This window comes from Chrysemys picta, chromosome 12 (genome assembly GCF_011386835.1).
Source record: "Chrysemys picta bellii isolate R12L10 chromosome 12, ASM1138683v2, whole genome shotgun sequence".
Classification (NCBI taxonomy): domain Eukaryota; kingdom Metazoa; phylum Chordata; order Testudines; family Emydidae; genus Chrysemys; species Chrysemys picta.
Genome location: NC_088802.1, coordinates 6,952,424 through 6,966,476, shown reverse-complemented (window position 1 = coordinate 6,966,476; position 14,053 = coordinate 6,952,424). Strand labels below are relative to the sequence as shown.

At 48.6% G+C, this 14,053-nt stretch overlaps 1 long non-coding RNA gene across 1 annotated transcript; it reads right to left on the bottom strand.

Annotated features, from left to right (window-relative positions):
* Window positions 1-6,519: 6,519 nt before the first annotated feature.
* Window positions 6,520-10,978, bottom strand: LOC122173450 (uncharacterized). Its single transcript, XR_010591993.1, has 3 exons — window positions 10,798-10,978; window positions 7,857-8,011; window positions 6,520-6,634 (listed from the first exon to the last, which is right to left on the bottom strand). It is a non-coding gene; the product is annotated as an uncharacterized LOC122173450 (long non-coding RNA).
* Window positions 10,979-14,053: the final 3,075 nt, after the last annotated feature.

Here is a 14,053-nt window from a genome sequence, read left to right as displayed (position 1 = left end):
ATTTATGAGTTTACCCTGTATAAGCTTTATACAGAGTAAAATGGATTTATTTGTGGTGTGGATCCCATTGGGAACTGGGTGTCTGGGTGCTGAAGATTCATAGATTCTAGGACTGGAAGGGACCTCGAGAGGTCATCGAGTCCAGTCCCCTGCCCTCATGGCAGGACCAAATACTGTCTAGACCATCCCTGATAGATATTTATCTAACCTACTCTTAAATCTCTCCAGAGATGGAGATTCCACAACCTCCCTAGGCAATTTGTTCCAGTGTTTAACCACCCTGACAGTTAGGAACTTTTTCCTAATGTCCAACCTAGACCTCCCTTGCTGCAGTTTAAGCCCATTGCTTCTTGTTCTATCCTTAGAGGCTAAGGTGAACAAGTTTTCTCCCTCCTCCTTATGACACCCTTTTAGATACCTGAATCTGCTATCATGTCCCCTCTGTCTTCTCTTTTCCAAACTAAACAAACCCAATTCTTTCAGTCTTCCTTCATAGGTCATGTTCTCAAGGGAGAGAACTATCCAGGTTGTCAGCTGCCAGCAGGTTGCAGCTGAACCAGAGAGTCCCCAAGGATAGGACAGCAGAAGAGTCTGTCCTACCTCGGGGACTCTCTTTCTGTCCCACCGTCCCCACGAACACGATACAGTTCTGCAGTGATCTGGAAGCCTACTTTCGTCGTCTCCGACTCAAGGAATATTTTCAACGCACCACTGAACAGTGCACTGACCCACAGGAACCCTCCTGCCCACACTACAAGAAGAAGAACTCTGCGTGGACTCCTCCAGACGGTCGAAATGACAGACTGGGCCTCTACATAGAGTGCTTCCGCAGACGTGCACAGGCTGAAATTGTGGACAAACAACATCACTTGTCCCATAACTTCAGCCGTACGGAACGCAATGCCATCCACAGCCTCAGAAACAACTTTGACATTATCATCAAAGGGGCTGACAAAGGAGGTGCTGTAGTCATAATGAACAGGTCGGATTATGAACAGGAGGCTGCCAGGCAACTCTCCAAGACCACATTCTACAAGCCACTATCCTCTGATCCCACTGAGGAATACCAAAAGAAACAACACCATCTGCTCAAGAAATTCCCAGCTACAGTACGGGAACAAATCTACATGGACACACCCCCAGAACCCTCACCAGGGGTATTCTATCTGCTACCCAAGATCCGGAAACCCTGGACGCCCCATCATCTCGGGCATTGGCATTCTTACAGCAGGATTATCTGGCTGTTTGGACTCTCTCCTCAGACCCTATGCTACCAGCACTCCCAGCTATCTTCGAGACACCACCGACTTCCTGAGGAAACTACAATGCATTGGTGTTCTTCCTGAAAACACCATCCTGGCCACCATGGATGTAGAAGCACTTTACACCAATATTCCACATGAGGATGGACTACAAGCTGTCAGGAACAGTATCCCTGATGAGGCCACAGCACGCCTGGTGGCTGAGCTTTGTGACTTTGTCCTCACCCACAACCACTTCAGATTTGGGGACAACTTATACCTTCAAGTCAGTGGCACTGCTATGGGTACCCGCATGGCCCCACAGTATGCCAACATTTTTATGGCTGACTTAGAACAACGCTTCCTCAGCTCTCGTCCCCTAGTGCCCCTTCTCTACTTGCACTACATTGATGACATCTTCATCATATGGACCCACGGAAAGGAGGCCCTTGAAGAATTCCACCTGGACTTCAACAGTTTCCACCCCACCATCAACCTCAGCCTGGACCAGTCCACACAAGAGATCCACTTCCTGGACACTACAGTGCAAATAAGTGATGGTCACATAAACACCATCCTATACCGGAAACCTACTGATCGCTATACGTACCTACATGCCTCCAGCTTCCATCCAAGACACATCACACGATCCATTGTCTACAGCCAAGCCCTAAGATACAACCGAATTTGCTCCAACCCCTCAGACAGAGACAAACACCTGCAAGATCTTTATCAAGCATTCTTAAAACTACAATACCCACCTGGGGAAGTGAGGAAACAGATTGACAGAGCAAGACGGGTACCCAGAAATCACCTACTACAGGACAGGCCCAACAAGGACAATAACAGAACACCACTGGCCCCCAGCTAAAACCTCTCCAGCGCATTATCCACGATATACAACCTATCCTGGAAAATGATCCCTCACTCTCACAGACCTTGGGAGGCAGGCCAGTCCTCGCTTACAGACAACCCCCCAACCTGTAGCAAATACTCACCAGCAACTACACACCACACCACAGAAACACCAATCCCAGTAGCAAACCTCGTTGCCTACTCTGTCCCCTTATCTACTCTGGCGACACCATCAGAGGACCCAACCACATCAGCCACACCATCAAGGGCTCATTCACCTGCACATCTACTAATGTTATATATGCCATTATGTGCCAGCAATGCCCCTCTGCCATGTACATTGGCCAAACCGGACAGTCCCTCCGCAAAAGAATAAATGGACACAAATCTGACATCAGGAATGGTAACATACAAAAGCCAGTAAGTGAACACTTCAATCTTCTTGCTCATTCTATTACAGATTTAAAAGTCACTATCATTGAACAAAAAAACTTCAGAAACAGACTTCAAAGAGAAACAGCAGAAGTAAAATTCATTTGCAAATTTAACACCATTAATCTGGGCTTGAATAGGGACTGGGAGTGGCTGGCTCATTACAGAAGCAGCTTTTCCTCTCCTGGAATTGACACCTCCTCATCTATTATTGGGAGCGGACTACATCCACCCTGATTGAATTGGCTCTGTCAACACTGGTTCTCCACTTGTGAAGTAACTCCCTGCTCTCCACGTGTCAGTATATAATGCCTGCATCTGTAACTTTCACTCTATGCATCTGAAGAAGTGAGGTTTTTACCCACCAAAGCTTATGCCCAAATAAATCTGTTAGTCTTTAAGGTGCCACCAGACTCCTTGTTGTTTTTGTAGATCTAGACTAACACAGCTACCCCCTGATACTTCCTTCCTAGACAGTCTCTTCCCATTCTGTATGTGTGAAACTGATTGTTCCTTCCTAAGTGGAGCACTTTGCATTTGTCTTTATTAAACTTCATCCTGTTTACCTCAGACCATTTCTCCAATTTCTCCCAGTTTGGTATCATCTGCAAATTTAATAAGCTTACTTTCTATGCCAATATCTAAGTTGTTGATGAAGATATTGAACAGACCCCTGCAGAACCTCACTTGTCATACCTTTCCAGCAGGATTGGGAACCATTAATACCTACTCTCTGAGTACGGTTATCCAGCCAGTTATGCACCCACCTTATAGTAGCCCCATCTAAATTGTATTTGCCTAGTTTATCAATAAGAATATCATGTGAGACCATATCAAATGTCTTACTAAAGTCTAGGTATACCACATCCACAGCTTCTCCCTTATCCACAAGACTCGTTATCCTATCAAAGAAAGCTATCAGATTGGTTTGACACGATTTGTTCTTTACAAATCCATGCTGGCTATTCCCTATCACCTTACCACCTTCCAAGTGTTTGCAGATGATTTCCTTAATTACTTGCTCCATTATCTTCCCTGGCACAGAAGTTAAACTAACTGGTCTGTAGTTTCCTGGGTTGTTTTTTATTTCCCTTTTTATAGATGGGCACTATATTTGCCCTTTTCCAGTCTTCTGGAATCTCTCCCGTCTCCCATGATTTTCCAAAGATAATAGCTAGAGGCTCAGATACCTCCTCTATTAGCTCCTTGAGTATTCTAGGATGCATTTCATCAGGCCCTGGTGACTTGCAGGCATCTAACTTTTCTAAGTGATTTTTAACTTGTTCTTTTTTTATTTTATCTGCTAAACCTACCCCCTTCCCATTAGCATTCCCCATGTTAGGCATTCCTTCAGATTTCTTGGTGAAGACTGAAACAAAGAAGTAATTAAGCATTTCTGCCATTTCCAAGTTTCCTGTTACTGTTTCTCCCTCCTCACTGAGCAGTGGGCTTACCCTGTCTTTGGTCTTCCTCTTGCTTCTAATGTACTGATAAAAAGTCTTCTTGTTTCCCTTTATTCCTGTAGCTAGTTGGAGCTCATTTTGAGTCTTTGCCTTTCTAATCTCTTCTAATCCTGCATTCCTGTGTTGTTTGCCTATATTCATCCTTTGTAATTTGTCCTAGTTTCCATTTTTGATATGACTCCTTTTTATTTTTTAGATCATGCAAGATCTCGTGGTTAAGCCAAGCTGGTCTTTTGCCACATTTTCTATCTTTCCTACCCAGTGGAGTAGCTAGCTTTTGGGCCCTTAACAGTGTCCCTTTGAAAAACTGCCAACTCTCCTCAGTTGTTTTTCCCCTCAGTCTTGATTCCCATGGGACCTTACCTATCAGCTCTCTGAGCTTACCAAAATCCGCCTTCCTGAAATCCATTGTCTCTATTTTGCTGTTCTCCCTTCTACTCTTCCTTAGAATTGCAAACTCTATGATTTCATGATCACTTTCACCCAGGCTGCCTTCCACTTTCAAATTCTCAACGAGTTCCTCCCTATTTCTTAAAATCAAGTCTAGAACAGCTTCCCCCTAGTAGCTTTTTCAACCTTCTGAAATAAAAAGTTGTCTGCAATGCAGTCCAAGAACTTATTGGATAGACTGTGCCTCACTGTGTTATTTTCCCAACATTTATCTGGATAGTTGAAGTCTCCCATCACCACCAAATTTTATCATGTTCTTTCTTCCCTCCTGGCTTTGCCTCCCACCCCGCTTCAGGATCAGGTGAGCATTACCTCATCGTAGTCTCTGACTGACCAAGGGAAGGGGGGTGACTCACTCAAGAGTCCAACAGATACTTTGTTGCTGCCTAGGCCGGTGTCCTTTGTTCCTGTGAGGCTGGGCTGGGTTTGTCCCATACATGCCCTGATGAGGTGTGAACTGCCCCTCTGTGCTCTTGGAGAGTTTTGCCTGGGCTTGTTTTAAGCCATGAGGACACATTTTTAGCCTCATGACTATATACATGAAATTACAACCTATAACATCCCTATAACAACAATGCTCAATGCATCAAGAACCTTCTGAAGACACCTGACATGACAAACTTTGCATTGGTTACCACACAATCATAAGGATGAGCATGGGGGTGCAGGGTGTTCCCCCAAGATACAGAATGTCACACCTGTGAGATACAGAGTGTGGGTGTCTTCATGCAAACCCAGCCTCTGAATCTGGGCCTGGGAGCCTCCTTTTGTGAAAATGTGGTCCTAGAGAGAGCTTGACATGCCTTTATTTTATTTTAACTTTTGTGCTGCGCCTGGTCACTGAGTGCCAATTTTCACAGCTGCAGACTGCACTTCAGGGATAGATTTCTTCAAGGCACTGACTTTCCTACATGTCTTTTTTTAGAAACTGCAGTGCAAAAATGTGTAGTGCTAGAATGTCCAGGCTGCTCATTAAACAACTGGTAATTATTCCAAATTTCAGAGGGTAGATAGTTGCTACTTGAGTTCTGTGCCTTCTCTGCCGCATTAGATTCTGGAAGGTGTCTGAACTGTGTAAGCTTGCTTCACACTGTTCCAGAGCTGGGATTCAAACCTGGTGCACTAACCACTTGGCTCTGGTTAGCTGCTGTCTCCTCCTCCAGTCCTCTGTGACCCTAGCCTGAATTTTATTATTATTTTATTTTGGCTGAAACTACTCAGTGAATTCAATATCCGTTTGTGAATAGTCTACCTTGACTCAAAATTGCATTTTTTTGCAAATAAACTATTCAGTGGAAAATTTCCCCCAGCTCTACTTGTGATGTCATTTCACTAGTTCTCCCATCACCATAATCTTTCAGCCCAGACAGGACCTGAATTTCAAATGCAATAAAAGACTTTTGTGTCCTCTTCATCCTCATTATAAAAGCAGGGAAGGGCACAAGCCCAATTTTTCCCTTTGAAGTTCACCTTCAATATTCATCGTTCATGGGACAGACTGAAACTAAAGATTTCTCGTTCACACATAGATAATTAATGTGTCTGTTTATAGCTGGAGAGCATCTTTTTCACAAATCCATTTAGATGGAGCACTGCAGGCTTCAAAATTAATCCCATCTGCTTTTATCATCCCGCAGCTGTTCCCTTTAGCAGGATCCACTACCTTGAACCTGGAAAACACAACAAACAATCACTGTAGAATTTTTGAACAAGATTTTTAGCAGCTTTGTCTCATTCTGACACCTCTCGAATTTCTTCCTTAACCACTGAATTGTTCCTACAGAGCCTTAGCTGATAAAACACTTCCTAGCCCATGATCCTGTCATAGCAGCTGGTTGGTCTTGGTCTATTTCTGGAAAACACTTGTCCATATTACAAAACCCAGCCCTCAGGATTAGCCCAACTGCTATGGAAGCCATCGAATGAGGCTCAGGACTCCTCTCTCTGTGCAGAGTGTTGTGCCCAGCACTTAACATCCCTTGCGCCCACATGTAGCCTCTGCTTACACCGATGCTGGAAGCAGCAGCCCTGTGCCCCCTGCTGCACATCTTACATGCACTCAGAGGATAAAACCACTCACAGTGTTTGATTGAACAGGGAGCCGTCCACCCAAGTCCAATTCCTTGCAGGGGGTGTAACAGTGAGTCCAAGCCAGATCTGGTTTGCATCTTTGGAAGTATTTTGAATGAAAGTCTGTAAATGACATGTAAGAATGATGTGATGGGGAAGGAGGGGCTGGGGGTTAAGGTGCTAGCTAGAGACTCTGGGAACTCGGTTCAATTCCCCAGACTCCCTCTGGGACCATGCGCCAGTTGTTTAGTTTCTGTCCTGACTGGGGCAGAATTAAGGCCTTGGTACAGTCCTTGTGGTATGTGAGGGTCATGCTATCAATGAGGTGTCACCACTGGGAGGCAGGGCACAGGTTATGGACTGTTGCTCGCCTGAACTTTTCATTTCCTTGCTTTTTAGCATGTGTGGGTATGTATAGAGCAACCCTGACAGATGCACAATGGTCCCTTCTGACCTTAAAGTCTATGAGTCTATGCACATATCTCCAGGACAAGGCGCTGGTGAGACCTCATTTGGAGTACTGTGTGCAGTTCTGGTCTCCCATGTTTAAAAAAGATGAACTCAAACTGGAACGGGTGCAGAGAAGGGCCACTAGGATGATCAGAGGAATGGAAAACCTGTCGTATGAAAGGAGACTAGAGGAGCTTGGGTTGTTTAGTCTGACAAAGCGAAGGCTGAGCGGGGATATGATTGCTATCTTTAAATATATTAGAGGGATTAATACAAGGGAGGGAGAAGAATTATTCCAGCTTAGTACTAACGTGGATACAAGAACGAATGGATATAAACTGGCCGTGGGGAAGTTCAGGCTTGAAATTAGACGAAGGTTTCTGACCGTTAGAGGGGTGAAATATTGGAACGGCCTTCCGAGGGAAACGGTGGGGGCGAGGGACTTGTCTGGTTTTAAGATTAAGTTAGATAAGTTTATGGAGGGAATGGTTTAATGGTAAAACATAGTAGTCAAGGAAAACCAAGCAATGGTAGGTAAATAGCATAATGGCTAAAAGGGGTCAGGATGGAGACTCTTGCCTATATGCTCGGGGTCTTACTGATCGCCATATTTGGGGTCGGGAAGGAATTTTCCTCCAGGGCAGATTGGCTGAGCCTCTGGAGGTTTTTCGCCTTCCTCCGCAGCATGGGGCAGGGATCTCTAGCAGGAGGGTCTCTGCCGATTGAAGTCACTAATAACAGGATTGGGGACTTCAGCAGCAGAGTCCAGGGAAGGGGTAGGGACGGTTTTATGGCCTGCAGCATGCAGGGGGTCAGACCAGATGATCATAATGGTCCCTTCTGACCTTAAAGTCTATGAGTCTATGCACATATCTCCAGGACAAGTTTTATTTACCATCTCATCCTGGTCCCGGATCACCAGCAGCCGAGAGCTCCTCCTTGAACAGTCATCGCGGCTCTTGTTCCAGGGATTTTTTTCTTTTGACACCCAGTAGCACTTGTCCCTGTGCAGCAGCCAGTTTGGGGGGCAGAGCTTACACCCTGATCCTTCTGAAGGGGAAAATGAAATGCTTAATGGAGCTGAAGGTTCTGAACTGCATCACACTCATGCTCAGGCCTCCAGCCTCAACATTTCCAGTAGAGCTATTGCCTTGTCTTTGTCTGAGGACGAGTCCAATATTCAGTTAGTAGCCACAGGTGCTGCAGGCTGGGAGGGAGGGGTATTGGTGAAGTACCTCAGTACCTGTGAGTACCTCAGTCCTAAAATAGGACAGGGTAATGCAGGTCAGGCTCAACTGGAATCCTCCTTCACTTCCTCCCCTCAGCTACTGTAGCATTCCTGTGTGCACTGCTTAACAGCCATTACGTTTCCACTTAGAGATGGCTGCATGCCAGTTGGGGCAGATTATACTACCTATAAAATAACTTTATTTAGGTTGCAAAGTCAAAGTGGGAAATGCCCCATTCATGGTTGCCCATGCAACTGTAATTCAGCCTGACTGTGAGTTCATCCTGTACCCTGAATGTCTGGAGATCCATCATGGACATGGGAACAAAAGAGGCCTGCACACCGAATGAGGCAGCAGCCCTGAGGAAAAAATAGTAGGTTATTATGCAATAAAGAGCGTATCATAATGCAAACACAAATGGGGGCGGAATTAAGTTGTGTGGGTAATTGTAAATTTGGCATTTCCTAAGTTTTGGGATCTTGGCTTTGTAACCTTCCTGTTCTCTTAATGTCCTATTTTTAAAAATATATATAAAACAATTCTATTACATGCAACTGGAACAACTTTCCCATCCTGAATCAGCAGCAGGCTTTGGACCCTGCATCTTCAGTACCTCACCACTCTGCTACCACTCCAGCAACAGGAGTAACTGCCCTCTGGTAACAGGAAAAGTCTGTTTTTCTGAGAGATGGAGGCAGGGAATAGGGCTGGGTCATCACAGGTAGGGTTACCATACGTCCTCTTTTTCCTGGACATGTCCGGCTTTTCGGCAGTCAAACCCCCGTCCGGGGGGAATTGCCAAAAAGCGGAACATGTCCAGGAAAATGGCGGCTCTGTTTAAGATCCGGGCTGCCCGAGCGCTACCGGCTTTGGGCAGCCCCGTGCCTGGAGACCCTGCGCCGCCGGAGCCCGGGAGGGGAAGTGCCCGGCTGGGGGCGAAGGGTCTGGAGGCACGGGGCTGCCCGAAGCCGGTAGCGCTCGGGCAGCCCGGCTCTTAAATAGAGCCGCGGGGGCTGGAGCCTCCAGCCGCCGGGGCTGTGTGTAACTGATACAGTGTCAGTTACACAGAGCCCCAGCCGCTGGAGGCTCTGTTTAAGAGCCGGGCTGCCCGAGAGCTACCGGCTTTGGGCAGCCCCGTGCCTGGAGACCCTGCGCCGCCGGAGCCTGGGAGGGGAAGTGCCCGGCTGGGGGCGCAGGGTCTGGAGGCACGGGGGCTGCCCGAAGCCGGTAGCGCTTGGGCAGCCCGGCTCTTAAACAGAGCGGGGGCGGCTGGAGCCTCCAGCCGCCGGGGCTCTGTGTAACTGACACTGTGTCAGTTACACAGAGCCAAAGAGGAGCAAAGCCTCCAGCCCACGGGGCTCTGTGTAACTGACCCAGTGTCAGTTACACAGAGCCCCAGCCGCTGGAGGCTCTGTTTAAGAACCGGGCTGCCCGAGAGCTACCGGCTTCGGGCAGCCCCCTTGCCTCCGGACCCTGCGCCCCCAGCCGGGCACTTCCCCTCCCGGGCTCCGGCGGCGCAGGGTCCGGAGGCACGGGGGCTGCCCAAAGCCGGTAGCGCTGGGGCAGCCCGGCTCTTAAACAGAGCCTAAGAGGAGCAGAGCCTCCAGCTGCGGAGGCTCTGCTCCTCTTCGGCTCTGTGTAACTTATACAGTGTAAGTTACGCAGAGCCGCCGGAGCCCCGGAGGGGAAGTGCCCGGCTGGGGGCACAGGGTCCGGAGGCATAGGGGCTGCCCAAAGCCCGAGCGCTACCGGCTTCACGGTTTGCTGGGCAGCCTCCAGACCCTGCGCCCCCGGCTGGGCGCTTCCCCTCCCTGGCACCAGCTGCGCTGGGGAAGCGCCGGCTGGGGGCGCAGGGTCTGGGGGCTGCCCGGGAAACCATGATGCTGGTAGCACTGGGGCCCTTTCCCCCTGGCTGGGAGTGGGAGGGAGGAGGGGGCGGAGTTAGGGTGGGGGAAGGGGCGGGGCTAGGGGTGGGGAAATGGGCGGGGCCATGGCCCGTGGAGGGTCCTCTTTTTTTATTTATGAGATATGGTAACCCTATCAAAGGGAGCCCAGCCAGCTCTCTCCTCCTCTCCAGGAGGAGCTTCTACCCCATGTGGGGTTCCTGGGAACAATGGGTGAGGGGGAGCCTGGCCCAGCTCTCACCCCCTCCCCACCTGCTCAGGTAGCTCCCAGTGCTGGGTGTGCTGCTGTGGCAGGTGAGCCCAGCACTTTGACTGTTGTTTTGTCACACTACAGAGTTTCCCTGAGGCTCACATGCAAGGTGGGAAATGGAACTCTTCCAATGTTCCCATCTCAGCAAAACCTGGATGAAATTTCATAGACAAAAGAAAATATTTATCCAAGGGCTCCCCTTGCCCCTTATTTCAAAGGCCTGCTTTGAACAAGGGAAGTGTGAGAGCTCCTCAAATATACCACAAGACTCTTTTACAGTGGAAGCGTTAGGGACCCTAAACATAGGAGTTGCTGCCAGCTGCCCTATAAGTAGTTTGTAAAGCAATAGGATATTTATTACACTTATTGAAGTGGTTTGTGTCATTACCCTAACGGACCACTAGATGGCGCTGCAATGCAGGAAGCTGCTGAGAGAGAAGGAGCTCAGGTTACCTGCTGAGTTGTTGTGAGATGATTCACACACAAATTGTTTCAAGTGGAAATGGAAATCTTTTAGGCCAGTGCTGCAGTTGCATTGATGGATGATTCTCTCCCGGGTACTGTTGTTCTCCCGTGAATTCAGAGATCCTTTGAGCTGAAAGACTTCAGAACAGCACGAGCATGAGCATGAACAGCAACTACTACGTAGGGATTAGCAAACTGGGAATGAGGGTGCGTTCAAGTCATTACATACTGTCGCTATCAAATTCAGAATCGGGGCAGAGAGACAGAACATGACAGAGAAAAAGAGAGAAAATCTTTTTTTTTTTAACACATTGTAAGGTATCTTCCAGTTTTCCCTGCACAGTGAAATTGTGAGAGCGGGATCACATGGTGCTCATGTATCAAGCTCTAACACCACCTTGTTTATGGAATATTTTTCCCTTTGAGGTGCTAATGAAGTGTCCAGGATATTATTCACAAGAGCGTTGGAATCCGAAATGTTGGGGGAGAGGAAATTTCAGGGATTTTGCACGAATTAATTTTGAACTGCTTACCCCAAACGCCCATCGCTATCACAGCTCCCACCAGGATGAGGACCCCAGCTGCTCCAAGGCCTGCGGCAAGCCGATACCAGCGGGGACACTGAGGGTGATCTGGAAGAAGCAGTGTTTAGTGAAACACGTTCAGCACATAGTGCAAGAACTAATAACGGACGTTCCTGTGGAGCCTGTGCAGCATCCTCCAATGGGGGTTATGTTCCTCCTCACATAATACCAGGAATAGTTTTAAATGTCTCAGTTAAGGGCCACGTCACTCTGAGGGCACCTCTGTGACGAAACAGAGCAAAATACTGCAAACGTGAAGACGAAACTAACAAATCCCAACTGTCAATTATTTAACAACACGGTTCTAGCCCACTGACAATGGTGCATATTTGATCATGCTATAGGGTGAGTCTGTGCGTCAGCCCCCTCAGGCCTTTTGTTGACCCAGACAGTGGTTCTTAACCTTTCTGGGGTCAGGACACATTTGTAAACCTCGATGGCCTGTCACGACCTAGTAAATAGCATTAGTGCAAAACACACATGCCTTAAATATCGTACCCACGTCATATTATATACACATTAGTGTACCAAGTACTAAATAGTAACCCATACATACCAGAGCAGCAGCGTCTGTGGCTCCTGTCTCGGGGCTGGCTGGGCTCGGCTCCCCACTCTGGGTGTTGTGGCTTCCAAGGTCACAGTGCTGCTCAGTTTTGATCTGGCCTCCCTGATGGGGGGCAGCTGGGCCAAATTTGTGTGAGTGGCATTGTGCCCTGGCACACAGGCTTGGAGTGCCACTCACGCAAATTTGGCCTCATCAGCCCTGTCATCATGACAGAGGAGAGGCTGGGCCAAGCCTGAGTGGTGCTGTGCCTCTGTGCAGCAGGTCACAACGCCTGGAGCAGCTCGCTGAGCCCATCCAGCCTTGTAGACCTCCACGTCCTTCCCCCACTTTCTGCAAAGAGGAGTTACCCGTGTTCATTCTGTTACCACCTCTGTTCAAGGACAGCCAGGTGATTTGTATATAAACACGTTCCACTAAGAAAATAGCTTGAGACCAGATCACTAATTTCACCTCCAATGGGAAACTGACCTGCCAGGCCCAAAGTCTGCTAACTCTTGGCTAAACAGCAACAATATCAAGGAAGTCAGAGTCACTGGATCAATACCAACTAGTTGCACATTTCCATAGTGACAGAACAGCTGAATATAACCAGAGGGTCACACACTTCATAGCGTCTGTCAGCCGAGCTCATTGCACACGCCAGGGGCTCCTTCCATCCCTGCATTCCCCCCACAAGCTCCCTGGGTTCCCCCTTCCACCTCCCTGCACTGCAGGGATTCCCTGCAACTCCTTCAATCGCCCCCTGCCAGGAGATCTGTGCCCTCCATTCCCCCATCTCCCATACCAGTGTCCCCTTTTCTTTCCCCCATGCTGTCCCCCTTCCACACCAGGGTCCCCCATTCCCCCCATGTCAGCAGTTCTGTGTTCCCCTCATTCCTCCCTCCTCCCCATTCCAGGTCCCCCATTCTCCCCTCATGACAGGGATGCTATGTGCACCCGCATGCCCCCTTCCTCCTACTTCCATCCATGCCACGGGCTCTGTCCTCCTTCCACTTCCCCACTTCTCCACTCATGTTCCCCCAATCTCCCACCTCTGCCAGGGGTTCTGTGTGCACCCCCTTTCCCTCTCCTCCCACACCAGCAACCCCCATTTCCCTCCATGTAGGACTCTACATGTGCCACCATTTCCCCCCTTTCCCACATTCTCCCCTCTATGGCAGGGGCTCGGTCTGCACCCCGTCCCCCCTGTGCCCCATACAAAAGTCTCCCATTTTCCTCCCATGCCAGAAGCTGTGTGCACCTGTCCTTCCCCCATGCCTCTCCATTGTTCCCTTCACACTCCCCTCCAACCATCATTATCTCTCTTCTGTCTAGGGTTGCCAAAATTATATTTAAAAAATAAGGCACTGTTTTTGTAGCACCTCTGCCCCACCCCTCCTCCCAATATTATCATTATCATTATTATTATTATTAATAAACAACAACAACTATAATCAGCACTCAACCGCATTCACCAGGGGTTTTTCTTGCTGCTTTTTGCAGCACTCAGCAACTCCTGATCTTGTTGTACAGAGCTGAAAAAATAAGGGATGTCCCTTGTCATAAGGCCTTGTTCTCTCTGTCTGGGCCATGAGTCATGCAGAGATCAGCATGCTGAATTCCATTGGGAGGATGGGCAGAACTTAGAGGTATTATGCGGAGAGGTGTTAATGGTGCCATGTCATCAACCAGTTCTTTGATCTATAGACAATTGCAAAAATGCTAGAGGCTGCGGCTGTGCTAAAGAGATGATAGGGGCTCCATGTCCCCGATTTTTCCCCTCCTTCCCCGTATGGTTTATCGATTTTGCCCAAACGTAATAGGGTTCTGCACACTGATGTCTAGCCATTCCCTGAACTATTAGAATTGATTGGCTGGGGCTGTGGCACTGACAGCTTGCCAGTTCAGGGCAGGACCTCGAAGATTGTTACTGTGTGTAAGGCCTTGGCTACACTCGGGACTTCTCAGCGCTGCCGCGGTGTATGTACTCCACCTCTCCGAGGGGAGTAGCTTGCAGCGCTGCGAGCGAGCGTGTAGTACTGCAGGCTCTGATTACACTGGCGCGTTACAGCGTTGCACTCGCTGCACTCAGGGGGTGTTTTTTCACACCCCTGAC